The sequence below is a fragment of the Entelurus aequoreus genome, linkage group LG19, assembly GCF_033978785.1.
Source record: "Entelurus aequoreus isolate RoL-2023_Sb linkage group LG19, RoL_Eaeq_v1.1, whole genome shotgun sequence".
Classification (NCBI taxonomy): Eukaryota; Metazoa; Chordata; class Actinopteri; order Syngnathiformes; family Syngnathidae; genus Entelurus; species Entelurus aequoreus.
The window spans coordinates 5,710,900-5,720,116 of record NC_084749.1 but is presented as its reverse complement, the minus strand read 5'-3'; positions in this window follow the sequence as shown (position 1 = coordinate 5,720,116).

Sequence of the window (9,217 nt, the reverse complement as noted above, 5' to 3'; positions counted from 1 at the left end):
CCTACTGAAATGAATTTGTTTTATTTAAACGGGGATAGCAGATCTATTCTATGTGTCATACTTGATCATTTCGCGATATTGCCATATTTTTGCTGAAAGGATTTAGTATAGAACAACGACGATAAAGATTGCAACTTTTGGTATCTGATAAAAAAAAGGCTTGCACCTACCGGAAGTAGCGTGACGTAGTCAGTTGAACATATACGCAAAGTTCCCTATTGTTTACAATGATGGCCGCATGAAGTGAGAGAGATTCGGACCGAGAAAGCGACAATTTCCCCATTAATTTGAGCGAGGATGAAAGATTTGTGGATGAGTAAAGTGCAAGTGAAGGACTAGTGGGGAGTTGAAGCTATTCAGATAGGGAAGATGCTGTGAGAGGCGGGGGTGACCTGATATTCAGCTGGGAATGACTACAACAGTAAATAAACACAAGACATATATATACTCTATTAGCCACAACACAACCAGGCTTATATTTAATATGCCACAAATTAATCCTGCATAAAAACACCTGCGTGTTTGTTATGCTAGCTCCTAGCTCCTCTGCTAGCTCCTAGCTCCATAGAACACGCCAATACAATTCAAACACCTGATCAACACACACAATCACTCAGCCCAAAAGACCGTTTACCTAACCCAAGGTTCATAAAGCTTATATATTTTTAAAAAGTTACGTACGTGACGCGCACATACGGTCAAGTTATCGAATGTTTAGCAGCCAAGGCTGCATACTCACGGTACCTGATATTCAGCTGGGAATGACTACAACAGTAAATAAACACAAGACATATATATACTCTATTAGCCACAACACAACCCGGCTTATATTTAATATGCCACAAATTAATCCTGCATAATAACACCTGCGTGTTTGTTATGCTAGCTCCTAGCTCCTCTGCTAGCTCCTAGCTCCATAGAACACGCCAATACAATTCAAACACCTGATCAACACACACAATCACTCAGCCCAAAAGACCGTTCACCTAACCCAAGGTTCATAAAGCTTATATATTTTTAAAAAGTTACGTACGTGACGCGCACGTACGGTACGTGTTATGCTAGCTCCTAGCTCCTCTGCTAGCTCCTAGCTCCATAGAACACGCCAATACAATTCAAACACATGATCAACACACACAATCACTCAGCCCAAAAGACCGTTCACCTAACCCAAGGTTCATAAAGCTTATATATTTTTAAAAAGTTACGTACGTGACGCGCACGTACGGTACGGTACGTGTTATGCTAGCTCCTAACTCCTCTGCTAGCTCCTAGCTCCATAGAACACGCCAATACAATTCAAACACCTGATCAACACACACAATCACTCAGCCCAAAAGACCGTTCACCTAACCCAAGGTTCATAAAGCTTATATATTTTAAAAAAGTTACGTACATACGCAAAAAAAAGCCAAAGCTGCATACTCACAGTAGCACGTCTGCGTCTTTGTCATCCAAATCAAAGTAATCCTGGTAAGAGTCTGTGTTGTCCCAGTTCTCTACAGGCGTCTGTGTATCCAAGTCAAAAGTCCTCCTGGTTAGAGTCTCTGTTATCCGAGTTCTTCCATCTTGACTGCATCTTTCGGGAATGTAAACAAAGAAGCGCCGGCTGTGTACTGTTGTGGCTGACTACGTTCGAAAAATACGTCCATTTCGCACCGACAACTTTCTTCTTTGCTTGCTCGGCTTCCTTCTCCATAATGCAATGAACATGATTGAAACAGATTCACGAACACAGATGTCCAGAATACTGTGGAATTATGAAATGAAAACAGAGCTTTTTCGTATCGGCTTCAATGTGGAAGGCATACCCGTGTTCGCCGGGCTACGTCACACGCATACGTCATCCTCAGAGGCGTTTCGAACCGGAAGTTTAGCGGCAAATTTAAAATGTCACTTTATAAGTTAACCCGGCCGTATTGGCATGTGTTATAATGTTAAGATTTCATCATTGATATATAAACTATCAGACTGCGTGGTCGGTAGTAGTGGGTTTCAGTAGGCCTTTAAAATGTAATATCGGAAATTATCGGTATCGGTTTTTTATTATCAGTTTTTTTATTTTTTTGTTTTTTTTGTTTTTTTTTTATTAAATCCACATAAAAAAACACAAGATACACTTACAATTAGTGCACCAACCCACCCCATTTACACTCATTCACACTCATTCACACAAAAGGGTTGTTTCTTTCTGTTATTAATATTCTGGTTCCTACATTATATATCAATATATATCAATACAGTCTGCAAGGGATACAGTCCGTAAGCACACATGATTGTGCATGCTGCTGGTCCACTAATAATACTAACCTTTAACAGTTAATTTTACAAATTTTCATTGATTACTAGTTTCTATGTAACTGTTTTTATATTGTTTTACTTTCTTTTTTATTCAAGAAAATGTTTTTAATTTATTTATCTTATTTTATTTGATTCATTTTTTTAAAAAGTACCTTATCTTCACCATACCTGGTTGTCCAAATTAGGCATAATAATGTGTTAATTCCACGACTGTATATATCGGTTGATATCGGTATCGGTTGATATCGGTATCGGTAATTAAAGAGTTGGACAATATCGGCATATCGGATATCGGCAAAAAGCCATTATCGGACATCCCTACTTCTTTTGTCTTATTTTTTAGAACTCGCTTGGTGATGCTATTATTTCATTGTAAGGGCTGGTCTCCTACAGCTTTAGTAAAAAACCTCAATAGCGTATCATTCTGTCTCTGGAGTCCTTTTTGCTCAACATAAATGTCATCCAAAGAACTTGGGACAGATCAGAGTGTTGTATTCCCTGAGCAAGAGGAGGAAGACTGATCGCACACAACAGAAAGAAAAAATGTATAACATTACAGGGGCGAACCAAAGAAAAGGAAAACCAAAATAAATACATAGAGTGGAGTGCGGGGAGGTATGGTAGCCCATAGATAGAAATGGCGTTAAATGTAGCTTTGATTGAGCAAGCTATTTTTGCCGTGTAGCTTCCCCTGTGGCTTAGCTACATTGAATCGAGAGTAACTTGTAGCTTAGCTTACTACATTTTCCAAGTAGCTTGCCCATCTCTGGTGATATTTTTACATTATTACGCAACAACGGACAATGCAAGAGTAGTCTCTGCACATTTTCATGACTGATCGCACACAACAGAAAGAAAAAATGTGTAACATTACAGGGGCGAGCCAAAGAAAAGGAAAACTAAAAGAAATACATAGAGTGGAGTGCGGGGAGGTATGGTAGCCCATAGATAGAAATGGCATTAAATGTAGCTTTGATGGAGCAAGCTATTTTTGCCGTGTAGCTTCCTCTGTAGCTTAGCTACATTGAATGGAGAGTAACTTGTAGCTTAGCTTACTACATTTTCCAAGTAGCTTGCCCATCTCTGGTGATATTTTCATGGCTGATCGCGAGAACATGTCCTGCATACTCACGTCTCTTTGCCTTCAGGCTGATGTCTTGGTTTGAGCCCAAGGAGACATGTTTGACACGGTAGACTGGGACTTGGTAGACAGTCTGCAAACAACATTCCTCCAAAACAAGAGTGCAAACGTACATGTAGCGTATTTGCATGAAACTGATAACTGATAATGCATGTCAGCGTGTGCGTATCGTGTACATCCCTGGAGCCATAAAGCATCCTCCCAGCCAAGTGTGACAGAGCAACATATGCTTGGCACCGGAGGAGAAACCTCAATATTGTCTGACGCTCACATGTGAAACACAACTTTTCTTCTTTTTTTTTTTTTTAAAGCAAGATAACAGCCGTGAGTTGAGCCCCAACCACATTTTACTGCAATTTTTATGCAGCAATTGTGGAAAAACTGACATTTTTTTTGGTACAGTCTTTGAAACCACCTTTGCTAACCTACGCTAGCCGTCGTGGTGTCCTCGTATTCTCTCATTGAAAGAAAACATTTTGAGCCGGCGAGCTTTAAGACAAGTACATTTTATAGTGTAAACCAGTGTTTTTCAACCTTTTTTGAGCCGAGGCACATTTTTTGCGTTGAAAAAATGCGGAGGCACACCACCAGTAGAAACCATTAAAAAAGGAAACTCAGTTGACAGTAAAAAGTCGTTGTGGCAATTGTTGGATATGACTTTAAAGCATAACCAAGCATGCATCACTATAGCTCTTGTCCAGGGCCGGCCCGTGGCATAGGCCGTATAGGCAAATGCTAAGGGCGCCGTCCATCAGGGGGCGCCACGCCAGTGCCACAAATGTTGGAGAAAAAAAAAAAAAAAAAAGTTGGTACTATTATTTCTAAATATAAAAAATAATCCCACATTAATTAAAATGCAAAGTAAAGCCTATTTAATAGAAATATTATTTGTTACAACATTACGCCCAGCTATGGGTTGAATAGCATTTCAAAGACCTCAACGGTGGAAGTGGCGGAGGATGACACTGCATGTCACAACGGCACTGAAGGCGGATGAAGGCTGCAACAGAGGGTGGTCTCCAGTCGTCATGGATCCATGCCACTGGATCAAGGCCCCTCTCTGCCAAGGACCGTGTGGTGGCTGCAGGCGCATCAGTCTCCCCACGCTAAAAGACGTCACGCGCAGGCGTCCTCCCGAATGGGAATCCATCCATTCTGAGGACAGTCATACTCGACTACGAGTGACTGCCGATGATGACGAGTCTTGTTCACAAGTGAGGGAAGAGTGGTTCGTGAGATCGGCAGGCGGATCGGTGCGGCATCTGCAGTGGTGCGGGCCCTGGATCGATCTGTCATGATGAAGAATTAGCTGAGGCGGAAGGCAAAGCTCTCAATTTACCAGTAGATCTACTTTTCTATCCTCACCTATGCTCATGAGCTTTGGGTTGTGACCGAAAGAACATGATCTTGAGTACGAGTATGTGAGTTTTCCTCCGTCGGGTGGTGGGGCTCTCCCTTAGAAATAGGGTGAGAAACTCTGTCATGTGTGAGGAGCTCAGAGTAAAACTTCTGCTCTTCCACATCGAGAGGTTTCCGATGAGGTGGTTAGGACATCTGGTCAGGATGCCTCCCCAACGCCTCCCTGGGGAGGGCACGTCCGACCGGTAGGACCCAGGACATGCTGGGGGGGACTATGTCTCTCAGCTGGCCTGGGAACGCCTCGGGATCCCCCGGGAGGAGCTGGATGAAGTAGCTGAGGATAGGGAAGTCTGGGCTTTTCTGGTTAGGTGGCTACCCCTGCGACCTGACCTCGGATAAGCGGAAAATGATGGATGGAAGTGTGACATGCCTCGAAAAAACTTGGGGCTATATAAATCCAATGCACCTATTCTTAGGGCAGTGAGCAAAAACACGCTCCTCGACTGGAACAACAAGCACCGTCCCTCAAGTTGACCACGCAAATGCCGTTTCCTCTGGCAGGATGTGTAAGAGCTAGCGGAGGAATCTATTTGTCCATTCATGCCGTGCTCACGCCAACTTCCTCTCTCGACTACAAGCAAACCATTTTGGATCATCAAACACACTAATGACGCCCGTTTCCCAGACTTTGCACACCCGCTGGGGACGCCTGTGGTTATGTGTCAGCAGAAACACATACAGCAACACCTGTTCACATATTTGCATAGGCCCAAACTGCAGCAGAGGAAGGAAGCGTACAACTTAAAACCATCCGCTTTGCCAACCAATACAGCAAATGACTTCATTCTGCGTATCAACACAACATCCCGACAGCAGTCCGAGTCAAATAGAGATTGCCACGACGCACTTCTTGGTAACCCGGCGCACACAAACCCCTGAAACGGAAACTAGGCAAGCTGCCAGGAAGTTAGCCTGAGAGATATCTGTCTTCTCATAATATTTGACAGTATTATGAATAGGGTTGCAAAAGTTGGAAACTTTCCATGGGAATTAATGGGAATAAACATTGAATGCAACATGCTAGATCTTGCAGCATGATTATTAGCTAAAACAACCTGATTTAATGCAAATTCAGTTGAATTTCAACCCTGCACTGTGCATTCCTCCATCACATGCCCAGATACTTCCCAGCATGCTACACACCACAGCAGGGCTACTGAGGCCACACTAGTATTTGAGCCCAAGGACTTCATCCAGTCAGGTAAGTTTTGATGATATTACTGGGGTAAATATATTTGATGTATGGTATTTAAGTGTAATAGAGGTGTAATTGCTTGTTACTGTATGACTGTAGACTACTCCAGCAGACTTACACTCGAGCTAGCTAGCTGTTCCTGTACTTGCTAAATGATTTCGGGGCCAATATCTCTAGCTAGCTAGGTTTATGTACCACCACAGTCTCACAATGAACCCAAAATGTTTCTCCGTTAGCCATGATGCTAATTTTCTCTATGTTAAATGCCATTCATTTATGCTAACAGCGTTAGCGATCCGAATTTACCTTTTTTTGTGATCTGTAAAGTTCAACTAGCAACTACTAAATCAAAAGGTTTAGTTTCCTCTGCCTTCTGTTCTGCTAGCCATTCTGTTGTCATACAAGAATGTAGCTTATAGTTTGATTTAGCATGCTGATTGACTGTTCATTTATTCATCGAGCCTATTTCTTTTCATTTGTCCATCAGTCAAATAATTTTAAAGACTACTCCAATTGTTTAGCGGACTATTTATATCTGTGTGTGGCATTGCATTAGTGTTTTACAAGCTTCTCATCTTATTCTACAGAATATGACTTTGAATAATCAAAAAATGGTAAAAATTTCCAAACTTCCCTCACTTAAAGGCCTACTGAAAGCCACTACTAGCGACCACGCAGTCTGATAGTTTATATATCAATGATGAAATCTTAACATTGCAACACATGCCAATACGGCCGGGTTAACTTATAAAGTGACATTTTAAAATTCCCGCCACACTTCCGCTTGAAAACGTCTATGTATGATGACGTATGCGCGTGACGTCAATCGTTGAAACGGAAGTATTGGTACACCATTGAATCCAATACTAAAAAGCTCTGTTTTCATTTCAAAATTCCACAGTATTCTGGACATCTGTGTTGGTGAATCTTTTGCAGTTTGTTTAATGAACAATGGAGACTGCAAAGAAGAAAGTTGTAGGTGGGATCGGTGTATTAGCGGCGGACTACAGCAACACAACCAGGAAGACTTTGACTCGGATAGCAGACGCGCTAGCCGACGCTAGCCACCGACCGCACGGATGATTGTGGTGAAGTCCTTCGTCCTTCCGTCGATCGCTGGAACGCAGGTGAGCACGGGTGTTGATGAGCAGATGAGGGCTGGCTGGCGTAGGTGGAGAGCTAATGTTTTTATCATAGCTCTGTGAGGTCCCGTTGCTAAGTTAGCTTCAATGGCGTCGTTAGCAACAGCATTTTTAAGCTTCGCCAAGCTGGAAAGCATTAACCGTGTAGTTACATGTCCACGGTTTAATAGTATTGTTGATCTTCTGTCTATCCTTCCAGTCAGGGATTTATTTATTTAGTTTCTATATGCAGTTAAGCACGATGCTATCATGTTAGCTCCGTAGCTAAAGTGTTTCGTCGATGTATTGTCGTGGGGATAAAAGTCACTGTGAATGTCCATTTCGCGTTCTCGACTCTCATTTTCAAGAGGATATAGTATCCCAGGTGGTTTAAAATACAAATCTGTGATCCACAATAGAAAAAGGAGAGAGTGTGGAATCCAATGAGCCAGCTTGTACCTAAGTTACGGTCAGAGCGAAAAAAGATATGTCTTGCACTGCATTCTAGTCCTTAACTCTAACGTTCCTCATCCACGAATCTTTCATCCTCGCTCAAATTAATGGGGTAATCGTCGCTTTCTCGGTCCGAATCGCTCTAGCTGCATTGAAAACAATAGGAAAATGTGAGGAGGCTATCAACTGACTACGTCACGCTACTTCCGGTACAGGCAAGGCTTTTTTTTTATCAGATACCAAAAGTTGCGATCTTTATCATCGTTGTTCTCTACTAAATCCTTTCAGCAAAAATATGGCAATATCGCGAAATGATCAAGTATGTCACATAGAATGGATCTGCTATCCCCGTTTAAATAAAAAAAATTCATTTCAGTAGGCCTTTGACTTCCCGTGGTAAATTTTCGGAAAGTTTCCGGAAATTTACCGGAAACTTTCCAGCCCTTTGCAACCCTAATTATGAAGCAAAAAAACTGATTTTTTTACAACCAAGGGTCTGAGCTACTAAAAGCGTGTGTACAATGTTGGGGCAAAATTTATATTTTATCAATCTTTTGTCTAACAACAATTTTAGTCTAAATGCTTCTTACTATTATGATGTATTGCTTCACTTTAAAGTAGCAGTAGAGTGGAAAAACATTATATATTCAGTCAGCCATTTTGAATATTCCGCTACGAATGCCTTTGGCTGTTTTTGGTGATTGACATCACTGTCGTAACGCTTCTACACTTTGACCATATTATTAGATCAGTCATACTGGAAATAGGCAACAATTGCTAAGAGATGTCATTCACAATTCTTATGTAAGACAACAACACATACGCTTGGCTTTTTTATGCATTGTAAATCGTAAACAAATAGCTAACAATTGAGTGAACAGACGGAGGGTCCTCTCATTATACTCTCTAAAAACATCCGGAAAGTGCTAACAATACTCCATTTACATGTTGTGACCTGAAAATTAACCAAATTGAATACAAACATGAACAAGGGGTAGGTTTAAAAACATTGCACTTACTGTAACTTAAGTCTAAATCTGCGGCCTGACAAAATAAAAGTTGACTTTTAAATGATTAGTATTGTGAATTGATGTATTTCATGTAAATAAAGTAGTAAAAAAAAGATGGATTTTTTTCCCCCACTCAAGGCTGCTAACAGTACTATGTTAATATGCTAACAATAGTGTCACTGGAGCATCAGCTGTGTTTCTCACTTTACACATGGAGGAGAACAGGAGCACATTGTTCAGGTTCACATATACGGTTTCAAAACAAATACTGTATTCTCCAGCAACGTTTGCTGTGTATGTCATCTTTTATACGATATTGTTATTCAAATAAAGATTACAAAAAAGAAAACCATGGTGACGCGCACGAAAACAACTGCCGTAAAACAAGTCGACGGAAGTGACGTAGTCTTTGCGCATGCGCGGACTGATTGTGTCTTGCGGTACCGATTGAGTAGTCAATCAATCAATCATCCATCCATTTTCTACCTCTTGTCCCTTACGGGGTTATGTGGGGTGCAGGAGCCTATTTATCTTATATGCCTACTGAAACCCAAAGTGCAATTTTAAATTTCCCGCC